A 14,316-nucleotide genomic window follows, 5' to 3' on the forward strand; every position below is an offset into this window, starting at 1 on the left:
TAGGGGTAGAGGTAAGGTTAGGGTTTGGTTATAGGTAAAAGTTTAGGGATAGTGTTATGGCTCAGTTTTGTTTTAGGGCTAAGCTTATGGTTAGGGCTAGTTTTAGGATTAGCATTAGGGTTAGGGCTAGTGTTTGGATTAATTTAGGTGTAGAATTGGATTAGATTTAGAGTTAGGTTTAGATGTAGATTTAGAGTAAGGTGTAAGGTTAGAGATAGGGTTATTCTAGGCTAAGGCTAGGACTAAGGTTACAGTAAGTTTTAGGGTTATAATTGGGGCTAGGGCTAGGACGAGATTTATTGTTAGTCTTAAGGCTAAGGTTAGGGTTAGGTTTAGGATTAGGGCTTCGGTTAGTGTAAGGGTTAATCCTAGGGTTAAGGTGAGGGCTAGGCTTAGTGTAAGGGTTAGGGGTTGGGTTAGGTTTAGGGTAAGCAATGGGGTTATAACTATTTTTAGGGTTAGGGAAAGGGTTAGAATTAGGGTTAGGTTATGATTAAGGCTAGGTTTTGGGCTAGGATGAGAGCTAGTGTTTGTGTTAGGGTTAGGGCTAGGGCTAATTTCAGGTCTAGGGTTACGGTTAAGGATAGGTTTCAGGTTATGATTATTGTTAGGTCTAGTGTAAGGGTTAAATTTAGGGTAAGGGCCAAGTTTACAGCTATGTGTATTATTACGGTAAATCGATGACTTAAAGTTCGGTTTACGTTAAGGTTTAGGTTTAGGGCTTGAATTAGCTATTAGGGTTATAGTTAGAGTTAGGGTAATGAATAGGCTTAGGATTAGGGTTCAGGTTAGTTTTAGGGTAATTGATAGGTTTAGATATTACAATAGGTTTAGGGTTAAGCCTAGGGTTAGCATTAGGGTTAGGTTTATGGTTAGGGTAATAGATAGAATTAGACCTAGGTTTAGGGCTAGGGTTATGGTTTGGATTATGGCTAGGGTTAGGGTAGTGGATATAATTAGAGCTATGGTTAGTGCTATGGTTAATTTTAGGATTAGGGCTAGTGTTATGTTAGGGTTTGGGATAGGGCTAAGTTTATATTAAGGATAAAGTTTAGTCTTTGATCTAGGGTTAGGTCTAAAGCGAGGCTTAGGGTTAGGGTTAGGGCTACGGTTTGGTTTAGGGTTTCACTTAGGGCTATGTTTATGCCTAGAATTAGGGCTAGGTTTTGTGTTAGTTTAAGCCTAGGTTAGGGCCATGGGTAATGTAAGAGCTAGGGTTATGTTTAGGGCTAATATTATGGTTAGGATTATGGATAGGACTAGTGTTAGGATTAGGTTTTGGGTTAGGGTGAGCTTTGGAGCTAGGATTATGTTAGGGTCAGGGCCAATGTTCAGGTTAGAGTTAGTTTTGTGGTTAGTGCCAGGAATAGGACTAGGGTTAGGTCTAGGGATAGGGTTAGTGTTTGGGTTAGGTTAAGGGTTATTATTAGGGCTAGGGCTAGTTTGTTATTCAGGTCTAGGACCAGAGATATGGCTAGATTTAAAATTAGGTTTAAGTCTAGGATTAGTGTTAGGTTTAGGTTTATGTATAGGATTACTGGTAGGGCTAATATTAGTGTTTGGTTTCTGGTTAGAGTCAGGTTTAGACCTACGGTTAGTGTTAGGATCAGAATAAGTGTCAGGGCTAGTGTTTGGGTTTGGTTTAGGGTTAGAGCTAGAACGAAGTTTAGGGTTAGGACTAGTAACAGGGTTAGGGTTTGGGTTAGGCTATGGATTGGTGTTAGGACCAGGATTAGCATTAGGTTTAGGCTTTAGCTTAAGGTAATGGATAGAGTAAGAGCTAGGGTTAGAGCTAGGGTTAGGGTATGGGTTAGGGTATGGTTTAGGGCTTATTTTAGGTTTAGGGTTAAAACTAGGGTTTAGCCCTCGGATTAGGGCCAGATTTGGGGTTAGGTTGAGGCTAGTGTTAAGCCTACAACTAATATATGAATCAGGGTTATGATTAGGGCAACTGTTTGGGTAAGTGTTATGGTTAGGTCAAGTGTTAGCATGATGTTTAGAGGTAGGGTTAGTGTTAGGGACAGGGTCAGTGTTCGGGTTATAGTTATGGTTAGGGTTAAACCCAGAATTATCACTAGAGTTAGTTCTAGGGGTAGGGTTACTGCTTGTGTTAAGTTAAGGTTTATCATTAGGGCTAGGGTTAGGTTTTTGTTTAGGTCTAGGGCTAGAGATATGGCTAGATTAAGATTAGGTTATGTCTAGGCTAGTGTTAGGGTTAGGTGTAGGTATAGGTTATTGCTAGTGCTAGTGTTAGTGTTTGCTTTATGATTAGGTCAATTTTAGACATATGTTTATGGTTAGGGTCAGAATAAGTGTCAGGGTTAGGGTTAGGGTTTGGGTTATGGTTAGAGCTAGAATGAGGTCTAGGGTTAGGACTAGAAATAGGGTTAGGTTTAGAATAGTCTAAGGATTAGGGTTAGGCCTAGGGTTAGCATTAGGGTTAGGGTTAGCTTAGGGTAAGGGATAGGAATTAGAGATAAGATTAGGCTATGTTTAGGGTTAGGGTAAGGGCTAGAATTAGGTTTAGGTTTAGAGTTAAAGCTAGGGTTAGGTCTTGCATTAAGGCTAGTTTTGGTTAGACATTGGCCTAGTTTTAGAGTTATGGCCAATGTATGGACTAGGGTTATGATTTGGGCTAGTTATAGGATTAGAGTTAGGACTGGTTCTGGTGGTAGGGTTAGGTATAATGTTAGGGTGATGTTTAGAGTTAGAGTTACTGTTAGGGTCAAATTCAAGGTTAGAGTAGTTTTAGGGTTATGGTTTGGACTCCGAATTAGGACTAGGGTTAGGGCTAGGTGTAGGGTTAGGTTTTGGTTTAGGTTAAGTTTTAAAGTTAGGGCTATGGCTTGGTTTTATTTTAGGGCTAGGGCTATAGTTAGTGCTAGTTTTAGGCTTAGTATTAGGTTCAGGGCTATTGTTAGGTTTAGATTTAGCCTTAGGGTTAAAGTTAGATTTAGATTTAGTATTAAATCTAGGGTTAGGTCTAGGGCTAAGAATAGGGCTACTGTTAGGTCTTGGTTTATGGCTAGAATTAGGGTTATGTTAAGGGATAGGTTTAGAACTAGGAATAGGGCTAGGGTGAGAGTGAGAGTTATTCTTACTGCTAAGCTTAGTGTTTGGTTAGGTATAGGGCTTAATTAGGGGTAGGAATAGGCTAGGTTTATCATTATGTTTAGGCCTAGGATTAGTTTTAGGCTTAGAGTTAGGTTTAGTGTAAGAAATGGTGTTAGAGCTATGGATAGGGCTAGGGAGAAGGTTAGAATTAGGGTTAGGGCTAGGGTTTCATTAGAGTTATGTTTAAAACTAGGTTTAGGGCTAGGATGAGGGCTAGGGTTTGTGTTAGGGTTAGGGCTAGGATTAGTGTTAGAATGAATGTCAGGTCTAGGGATGCGGTTAGGGATAGTTTTAGAGTTAGGTTTATGGCTATGTTAGTGTAAGTGTTAGGTTTAGAGTAGGGGTCAAATTTAGAGATAGGGATATTATAGGGTCAGGGTCAGGTTTAGTGTTTTGTTTAGGTTATGGTTTAGAGTTAGGGCTCAAATTAGCTTTAGGGTTTGTGTTAGGGTAATGATTGGGTATGGTTTATGGTTCAGGTTAGACTTAGAATAATGGATAGGGTTACAGTTAGGGATAGGGTTAGATTTAGGCCTAGGGTTGGCATCATAATTAGGGTTTTGTTTAGGGTAATTGATAGAATTAGAGCTAAATTTAGGGCTAAGGTTATGGAGAGGATTAGGGCTAGTGTTAGGGTTAGGGTTATGAGTTTGTTTTGTGTTAACGTTATGGATAGAATTACGGCTAGGGAAAATATCAGGTCTAGGGTTATGGTTAGGGAATAGATTTATGGTTAGGTTTATGGCGAGTTCTAGTATAAGGGTTAGGTTTAGGGTAGGATCAGGGTTAGAGCTAGGTATATTATCACGGGAAGGTTCAGATTTAGGGTTTGGTTTGGGTTAAGGTTGAGGTTTAGAGCTCAAATTAGCATTAGGGTTAGGGTTAGGATAATGATAGGGTTTGGTTTTAGGGTTCAGGTTAGGTTTAGGTTAATGAAATAGGTTAGGGTTAGGGATAAGTTTGGGGTAGGCCTAGAGTTATCATTAGAGTTATGGCTGTGGTTAGGGTAATGGATAGGGCTAGGGTTATTGTTAGAATTCTGGCTAGTGTTAGGGTAAGGTTTAGGGCTAGGTTCTTGTTTAGGGTTAGCTTTAGGTTTAGGGTTAAACCTAGGGTTAAGGCTCGGATTAGGACTTGGTTTTGGCTTTGGATAGGGCTAGGATTAGGGCTATGACTAATGAATGCAATAGAGTTGCATTCATTGCTAGTTTTAGGTTTAGGGTTAGGGCTAGGTCTAGTGCACGGTTAGGTTTAGGGTTAGGGTGATGTTTAGAGCAAGGGTTAATTTCAGGGTCAGTTTCAGAGTCAGGGTTAGTTTTAGGGTTAGGATTAGAACTAGAATTAGGGCTAACATTAGTTCTAGTTGTATGGTTAGGGTTTGGTTTAGGTTAAGGTTTAGGGATATAGGTTGGTTTTGTTTTAGGGCTAGGGCTACAGTTACAGCTAGATTATGGATAAGCATCAGGGTTAGGGCTAGTGTTTGGTTGAGGTTTAGGCTTAGATTTAGGGTTAGATTTAGAGTTAGGGTTAGGGCTAGGGCTAGGTCTAGGGTTAGGGTTATGGTAACAAATATTGTTATAACTAGGGGTACTTCTAGGGCGAGAATTACAGTCAGTCATAGTAGTAGCCTTAGGGTTAGGTTTAGGGTTAGGGCTAAATTAGGGCTAGTATTAGGGCAAGAGTTTGGGCTAGGTTTAGGGCTAAATTAGGGATAGGATTAGGGCTAGGGTTAGTGTTACTTTTAGGGCTAAATTAGGGCTAGGATTAGGGCTAGAGTTAGGGTTAGGGTTAAACCTGAATTAGGGCTAAAATTAGTGCTAGAGTTAGTGTTATGATTAGGGCTAAATTAGGGCTAGTATTAAGGCAAGGGTTAGTGTTAGGGTTAGACCAAGGTGTTGGACTAGAGTTAGGGTTAGCATTGGTGTTAAGGTTAAGTTTAGGGAAGTGGTTAGGGTTATAGCTAGCTTTAGGGCTATGGTGAGTGTTAGAATTAGGATTAGGCCTAGGGTTATGGTTGGGTTTAGAATTAAAGCTAGGATTAGGGCTAGGTTTTGGGCTAGGGTTTTTGTTAGGGTTATGGCTAGGACCAGGTCTAGGGCTAATATCAGGTCAAGGGTTAATGTTAAGGATAGTTTTAGGGTTAGGTTATGGCTAGGTCTAGTGTAAGAGTTAGGTTTATGTTAAAGGGCAGCTTTAGGGCTAGGGTTATTATTAGGGTCAGGGTAAGAGTCAGGGTTAGCATTTGGTTTAGCTAAAGGTTTAGGGTTATTGCTTGAATTAGCATTAGGGTTAGGTTTAGGGTTAGGTTAATGGATAGGGTTTAGTTTAGGTTTCAGTTAAGGTTTAGGGTAATGGATGGGTTAGGTTTAGCGATTGGGTTAGAGATAGCATTAGGGTTAGTGTTATGTTTAGTGCAATGGATAGGTTTAGAGCTAGGCTTAAGGCTAGGGTTTGGTTTGGTTAAGTCTAGGATTAGGACTAGGTTTAGGGATAGGGCTAGAGTGTGATTTAGGGTATGTTTTAAGGTTAGGGTAAGTGTTAAGTTTAGGGCTAGGTTTATAGTTAGGTTAGGGTAAGGGTTAGTGTTTGAACTAGGGTTAGGGCTAGGGTATGGGTTAGGTTTAGGTTTAGGTCTAGGTTTACATTTATGTTAGAGTTAGGTTTAGTGTTAGGGATGGGCTTCTAATTAGGGTTAGGGTTAGGGTTAGGGTAATGTATATGTTTAGAGCTAAAGTTCAGGCTAGGTTTATCCTTAGGATTAGGGCTAGGTTTAGGATTAGGGTTTAGGATAGAGCTACGGTTATGTTTAGTGTAAGGGTTAGACTTTGAGCTAGGGTTAGTTCTAAGGCGAGGCTTAGATTAGGGCTAGGTTTAGGGCTAGGGTTAGGACTATGGGTAATGTAAGAATTATGGTTATGTTTAGGGCTAGTTTTAGGGTTAGGTTATGGCTAGGTCTAGTATTAGGTCTAGGTTTTGGGTAAGTGTCCAGTTTAAAGCTAGGTTCAGTTTTAGAATTAGGGTCAGTTTTTGGGATAGGGTTATGGTTAGGGTTAGAGCCTGAGTCTGTAATAAGTTTAGGTCTAGGAGTAGTGAATGTGTTCAGTTTATGGTAAGGGTTAATGTTAGGGCTAGTGCTAGGTTTTTGTTTAGGTCTAGGGCTAGAGTTATAGCTATATTTAGGATTACCTTTGGGCCTAGGTCTAGTGTTAGGCTTAGGTTTAGGTATAGGTTTACCAGTAGGGCTAGTGTTAGGGTTTGATTTAGGGTAGGGTCAGGTTTAGACCTAGGGTTACTGTTAAGGTCAGATGAGGGTCCGAGGTAGGTTTAGTGGTAGAATTTGGGCTAGGGTTAGGACTAATATTACAGTTAGAGTTGAAGTTAAGCTAAGGATTAGGGTTAGGAGTAGGGTTAGAATTTATTTGGGTAAGGGTTTTGCTTAGGGTAAGGAATAGTGTTAGAGTTAGGGTTAGGGCTAGTGTTAGGGTTATGGTTAGGGCTAGTATTATGGTTAAAACTAGGGTTAGAGCTCGGATTAGTGGTATAATTTGTGTCAGGGTTAGGGCTACAGTTAGGACAATGACTAATGTACAAACTAGCATTATGATTAAGGCTAGTTTAGGGTTAGGTTAAGGCTAGATATATTGTTATTGTTAATTTAAGGTTAGGGTGATGTTTAGACCTAGCATTATTTTTAGTTGCAGTGTCAGGGTCAGGTTAGTTTTAGAGTTAGTTTTAGGGCTAGTTGTGGGGTTAGGGTTTGATTTAGGTTAAGGGTTAGGATTAGGGCTATGGCTTGGTTTTGTTTTATGGCTAGGGCTAGGGTTAGGGTAAGTTTTAGGAATAGCATTATGGTTAGGGGTAGTGAGAGGGTTTGGTTTAGGCTTATTGTTATTGTTAATTTTAGAGGTAGGTTTAGATTTAGACTTAGGCTTATATCTAGTATTAAGATTAAGGGAAAGGATAGAACTAGGGCTAGGTCTAGGGGAAGAGTTAGAGTTATTCTTATGGCTAGGTTAAGAGTTAGGATAGGATTAAATTAAGGCTAGGATTAGCACTAGGCTTTGTGTTAGGCCTAGGTTTAGGGTGAGGTTTAGGGTTAGATTCAGGCTTCTTGTTAGTTTTTGGGTACAGGATGAGGTTATAGGTAGGTTTAGGGCTAGGATGAGGAATAGAATTAGGGTTAGAATTCGGGTTATGTTTTGGGGTAGGATAAAGCCTAGGTTTAGGGCTAGGATTATGGCTAGGGCTAATTTCAGGTCTAGTGTTATGGTTAAAAATAGTTTTAGGGTTAGGTTTATGGCTACATCTAGTTTAAGGTTTAGGTTTAGGGTTAGGGTCAGGTTTAGAGTTAAGGGTACTATTAGGGTCAGTGTCGCAGTTAGTGTTTTGGATAGGTTAAGGTTTAATGTTAGGGCTCAAATTAGTATTAGAGTTAGGATTAGGGTAAAGATAATGTTAGGTATAGGTTTCAGGTTAGGTGTAGGGTAATGGATAGGGTTAGAATTAGGGATACAGTTAGGTTTTGGCCCAGGTTTAGCATTAGGGTTAGGATTATGGTTAGGGTAATGCATAGGGTTAGAGATAGTTGTATGGTTAGGGTTATTGTTATGATTATTGATAGGTTTATGCTTATGGTTAGGGTTAGGTTTAAATCTAGGGTTGTGGCTAGGGTTATAGTTACGATTAGTGATATGGTTAGGGTTAAGGGTAAATATAGGGATAGTGCTAAAAATAAGGCTGGGTTTGGGGTTAAGTAAAGGCTAGGTTTAGGGTAACGGCTAATGTAAGTACCAGGGTTGTGATTAGGGCTAATTTTAGGTTTAGGGTTAGGTCTTGGTCTATTGTTATGTTTAGGTGTAAGGTTAGAATGATGTTTAGAGGTAGAGTTAGTGTTAAGGTCAGCATCAGGGTCAGGGTTAGTTTTAGGGTTTGGCTTAAAACTTGAATTAGGGCTAGAGTTATGGCTAAATTTAGGGTTAGGGCTTAGTTTATATTAAGCGTTAGTGTTAGGTCTATGGCTTTGTTTTGTTTTAGGGCTAGGGTTAGTGCTACTTTTAGGATTAGCCTTAGGATTAAGGCAAGTGTTAGGTTTAGGTTTAGGCTAAGGGTATGATTAGATTTAGAGTTACAGTTAGATCTAGGGTTGGTTCTAGGGCTATGAATAGGGCTAGTTTTAGACATATGGTTTGGAATATGATTAGGGTTCTAGTAAAGTATAGGGTTAGACCTAGAGTTAGGAGTATGTGAGAGTTAGAGTTAATCTTTTGGCTAGGGTTAGGGTTCAGGTTATGGATAGGGCTAAATTAGTTCTAAGATTAGGGCTAGGGTTTTTGTTAGGATTAGGCCTAGTATCATGGCTAGGGCTAATATCAGGTCTAGTCTTATGCTTAAGGATACATTTAGGGTTAGTTTTATGGCTAGGTTTATTGTAAGGGTTAGGTATATGTTAAGAGTGAGGTTTAGAGCTATGGGAATTATTAGGGTCAGTGTCAGTGTTAGGGTCTGGTTTAGGTTTGAGTTTAGGGTTAGGGCTTGAATTAGCATTAGGGTTAGGGTTAGGGTAATGATTGGATTAGGTCTAGGGTTCAGGTTAGGTTTAGGGTAATTGGTAAGTTTGGGGATAATGTTATGTTTCGGGTTCATCCTAGGGTTAGCATTAGGGTAAAAGTTATGTTTAGGGTAATGATACAGTTAGACTTAAGTTTAGGGCTAAGGTTATGGTTAGGATTAGGTCTTGATTTAGTTTTAGGATGAGGGTGAGAACTAGGGTTAGGTTAAGGTTATGTTTAGTGTAAGGCTTAGGTTCTGAGCTATGGTTAGGGATAGGCTGAGAGTTAGGTTCAGGATTAGGTCTGGGGATAGGATTATGGTAGGCTTTGGGTTAGGTTTAGGGTTAGGATTAGACATAGGATTAGTTATAGGATCAGTAAAAGGGTCAGGTTAGGTTAGGGTTTTGGATAGGGTTAGATCTAGAATGAGTAACGGGTAAGGACTACTAATAGAATTAGTGTTTTGGTTAGCCTTAGAATTAGGGATAGGTCTAGGTTTACCCTTAGGTTTACGGTTTTTCTTAAGTAAGGGATTGGTTTAGAGCTAGGGTTAAGGCTATGATTATGGTTAGATTTAGGGTTAAAGCTAGGTTTAGGACTCGGATTAGGCCTAGGTTTTGTGTTAGGGTTGGGCTAGGGTTAGGGCAATGGCTAATGTAAGAACTACGGTTATCATTAGGGTTAGTTTTAGTGTTAGTTTATGGTTTATGTTTAGTGATAGGGTTAGGTTTAAGTTTAGGGTGATATTTATAGCTAGGGTTCATTTTAGGCTAGGAGTCAGGGTCAGGCTTAGTTTTAGGATTAGAGTTAGGACTCGAATTAGGGCTAGGGTTACTGTTAGGTTTCAGTTTAAGGTGTGGGCGGTGTTTAGAGATAGGGTGAGTGTTAGCATATGAGTCAGCATCAGGGTTGGTTTTAAGGTTAGGGTTAGGACTCCATCTGGGTCTATGGTTAGGTCTAGTTGTAGTGTTAGTGTTAGGCTTAGGCTTAGAGTTAGGGTTAAATTCGGAATTAGGGTTAGATCTAGGGTTAGGGCTAGAACTAAGGATAGGGCAAGGATTATGGCTAGGTTTAGGTTATGGTAAGGGATAAGGTTACAACTAGGGCTAGGGCTAGGGCTAGAGTTAGTCTTAGGGCTAGGGTTAGTGTTAGAGTTATAGATAGGGCTAAATTAGGGCTAGGATTAGGGCTAGTTTTAGTGTTTAATTTAAGCCTATGTTTTGGTTAGGGTTAGTGTTAGTGTTAGAGTTTAGTGTTAGAGTTTATACTTAAGGTTTAGAGTTAGGGCAAAGTTTGGAGTAATGGATGGCTTTATAGCTAGGTTTAGAAGTAGGGTGAGGGTTATAATTAGGTTTAGGGCTGTGGTTAGCCTTAGGGTTATGATTAAGTCTAGGTTTAGGGCTAGGATGAGGGCTGTGTTTGTTTTCTTTTTTAGGGTTTGGGCTAGGATTAGGGCTAAGCCTAATTTCAGGTACAGAATTTTGGTTAAAGATAGTTTTAGGGTTAAGATTATGGGTACGTCTAGTGTAAGGGTTAGGTTTAGGGTTAGATTTAGGTTTAAAGCTAGGGGTATTATTAGGGTCAAGTTCTATTTAGGGTTTGGGATAGGTTGAGGTTTAAAGTTAGAGCTTGAATTAGCATTAGGTTTAGGGTTATGGTAATGGATAGTTGGAAATCAGTTTAGGGTTAGGGTCATGGTTATGATTAGGGCTAGGTTTTGGGTTTTAAGTTAGTTCTAGGGTTAGGGTTATGGCTAATGTAAGTACTAGGGTTATAATTATGGTTAATTTTAATGTTTTAGGGCTAGGTTTAGCTTTAGGGTTAGGGTGATATTTAGACCTCGGTTTAGTGTTATGGTCAGTGTAAGGGTCAGGGTTATTTTTAGGGTTTGGCTTAAGACTCGAATTAGGGCTTGGTTTAGAGCTAGGTCTAGGGTTTGGGCTTGGTTTAAGTTAAGGGTTAGGGTCAGAGCTTTGGCTCATTTTGGTTGTAGGGCTAGGGTCAGTGTTAGGGCAATTTTTAGTGTTAATGTTATGGTTAGGGCTAGTCTTAGAATTAGGCTTAGGCTTTGGTTTAGGGTTAAATTTAGAGTTAGGTTTTTATCTAAGGTTAGTGCTAGGGCTAAGAATAGGGCAAGGGTTAGGACTAGGATTTGGGATAGGGTTAGGTTTATGGGAAGGGATAGGATTAGAACAAGTGATAGGGCCATTGTGAGAGATAGAGTTATTCTTAGGGCTAGGGTTAGGGTTAGTGTTATTTATAGGGCTAAATTATGGCTAGGGTTAGTGTTAGGGCTAGGGTTAGAGCTAGTTTTTGAGTTAGCATCAGGGTTAGGGGTATTTTTATGCTTAGGCATCGAGTTAGGGTTAGATTTATAGTTAGGTTTTGATCTAGTGTAAAAGCTAGGGCTAAAGATAGGGCAATTGTGACGACAAGGGTTAAGGTTAGAGTTAGGGTTATGTTTAGCATAAGGGATGTTTTTTGTCTAGGTTTATGGCTAGGGCAAGTGTTAGTATTAGGGTTAGGGCTAGACTTAGGTTTAGGGTTATGATTAAGGCTTGTTTTATGGCTAGAATTAGGTTTAGTGTTTGTGTTAGCCTTAGGGATAGTATTAAGGCTAGGGCTAATGTCAGGTCTAGGGTTATATTTAGGGATAGATTTAGTGTTAGGTTTATGGCTTGGTCCAGTGTAAGGATTAGGTTTAGGATAAGATTCAGGTTTATATTTAGGGTTATTTTTAGGGTCAGGGTCAGTGTTAGGGTTTGGGTTAGGTTAGGGTTTAGGTTTAGGGTAATGACAGGGATAGTTTCAGGGTTTAGGTTTGGTTTAGTGTAATGGATAGGGTTAGGGCTAGGCCTAGGGTTAGTTTAAGGGTTAGGGTTATTGTTAGGGTAATGGATAGGTTTAGACCTAAGGTTAGGGATAGGGTTATATATAGGATTAGGGCTAGTTTTGGGTTAGGGTTAGGTTTAAGTTTAGGGTTAAATCTAGGTTTAGGACTCAGATTAAGACTAGGTTTTGGGTTAGGTTAGGGCTAGGGTTAAGACTATGGCTAATGCATAAAGTAGGGTTATGATTAGCACTATTTATAAGGTTAGGGTTAGGGCTAGGTCTAGTGTTAGGTTGGGGTTTACATTGATGATGATGTTTAGAGCAAGGGGTAGTGCTAGGGTAAGAATCGGGGTTAGGGTTAGTTTTTGGGTTAGGTTTAGGACTAGAATTAGGGATATGGTTAGGGCTAGGTGTAGGGTTAGGTTTTAATTTAGGTTAAGGTTTAGTGTTATGGCTATGGCCCTAAGACTAACTCTAACTCTCGCCCTAGCCCTATCACTAGTTCTGACCTTATCCCTTACCATAACCCAAAGCCTAGCCCAAACCTAGCCCAAAACGTAGCCCTATCCCTACATCTAAGTCTAACACTAACTCTAAATCTAACCCTAAACCTAAACCTAAACCTCACCCTAACACTAGCCCTAACCCTAATGCTAATTTGAAAACTAGCCCTAACCCTAGCCACAGCCCTCAAACAAAACTAAGCTATAGCCCTAATCCTAACCCTTAACCTAAACCATATCCTAATGCTACCCCTAGTCCTAACCCTATCCCTAAAACTAATACTTACCCTGAATCTGACCCTAAAACTAACCCTAGCTCTAAATATCACCTTAACCCTAAGTGTAACCCAAACACTAGACCTAGCCCTAAACCTAACCATAAAACTAGCTTGAATTGTTAAGCCAGTTCTTACATCAGCCATAGCCCTCAACCTAACACAAAACCTAACCCTAATCTGAGCCCTAACCCTAGCTTTAACCCAAACACTAAATATAACCCTAGCCCTAACCCTAACCAAAACCCTAACCCTAGCTCTAACCCTATCCCTTAGCCTAAGTGAAACCCTCACCCTAATGCTACCAAAGTTCTAACCCTACTCCTTAGCCTACCCCAAACCCTAACCCTATTACTATATCTAACCCTAGCCCTCATTCTATCTCTAGCCATATCCCAAAGCCTAAGCCTATCCCTGACTCTTATTCTGACCCTAACATTAACACTTGGTCTAAGCCTGACTCTAAATCTAAACCGAACACTAACACTAGCCCTACCGGTAAACCTATACCTAACCTATCCACAATACTAGAATTAGACCTAAACCTAATCCTAAATATAACCATAACTCTACTCAAGGCTCTAAAATATCCTAGTCCTAGCCCTAACAATAACCATTAACCTAACACAAAGACTAAACCTACAACTAGACCTAACCCTAGATCTAATTCTGGCCCTAACCCTAACCCCAATGCTATCCCGAACACTGAACCTTATCCTAACACAATCCCTAGGTATAAACCTTATCCTAACCCCAAACCTAACCCTAACTATAGACCTATCCATAAAACTAATCCTAATGCTAGCCATAATCATAAACCAAGGTCTTCCATTACCCATAGACCTAATGCTAGCTATAAATCTCACACAAAACCTAGCCCTAATCATAGACATGAGCATAAACCTAATGAAAACCCTAGCCCAAACTCTAACCCTAACACTTGCCTTAGCCCTAAACCTAGCTTAAACTCTAACACTTACCCTAAACATAAATCTACCCCTAAACCTAACCCTAAACATAGCCCTAATATTAACTGTAAACATAGCCCAAATCTTAGATCTAACTTTATCAACTACCTTAAACAGATCCCTGAACCTAGTGCAAATCCTAGCCCCAACCATAATCCTAACCCTAAACCTCGCCTTAGCCTTAACCCTAGCTCAAACCCTAACACTTACTCTAAACTAACCTTAACTCTAACACTAACCCTATGCCTAACCATAACTCTAGCCCTAATCCTAAGCTTAACCCAAACCCTAACACTAGCACTAACCACATCAATTATCCTCAACATAAGCCTAACCCAAATGCTGACTTTAACAAATCCTAACCCTATCCCTAACATTAACCCTATAAATTACTCTAAACCTAACCTGAATCTTAAACCCTACCCTATCCATTACTCTAACCCTAAAACTCACCCTAACTCTAACCATAAAACTAACCCAAAATGTAAATCCAGTTCTTAACCCTAATGTTCATTTGAGCCTTAACCCTAAACCTTAAACCACACCAAACCCTAACCAAACTCTTAACCTAAAAATACACCTAGCACTAAACCTGACCCCTTCATTAAACCTAATACTTACACTAGACCTTGCCATAAACTTAACCCTAAGACTACCCCTAACCATAACTCTAGACCTGACATTAGCCCTAGCCCTAATCCTAGCCCTAACCCTAACACAAACCCTAGCCCTCATCCTAGCCCTAAACCTAGCCTTAATCTTATCCAAAATTTTCACCCTAGCCCTATTCTAAATTTTAAAGCTTGTCCTAGTCACGAACCTAGCTATAACCCCATCACATTAACTAAAAGTAACTCTAAACCTAAAAATAACACTAATCCTAACCTTAGTCCTAACCATTTACCTAAACCTAACACTGATCCAAACGCTAATCCTAGCCCTAATTTAACCCTAACCCTAACCCAAACCCTAACCCTAGCCCTAAGACAAACATCACCCTAACCCTATTTCTATTTCTAACTCTAATTATAGGTATAAATCTGAACCTAACCCTAAACCGAACCCTAACATTAGC

The sequence above is a fragment of the Marmota flaviventris genome, chromosome 4 (assembly GCF_047511675.1).
Source record: "Marmota flaviventris isolate mMarFla1 chromosome 4, mMarFla1.hap1, whole genome shotgun sequence".
In the NCBI taxonomy this organism is placed as follows: domain Eukaryota; kingdom Metazoa; phylum Chordata; class Mammalia; order Rodentia; family Sciuridae; genus Marmota; species Marmota flaviventris.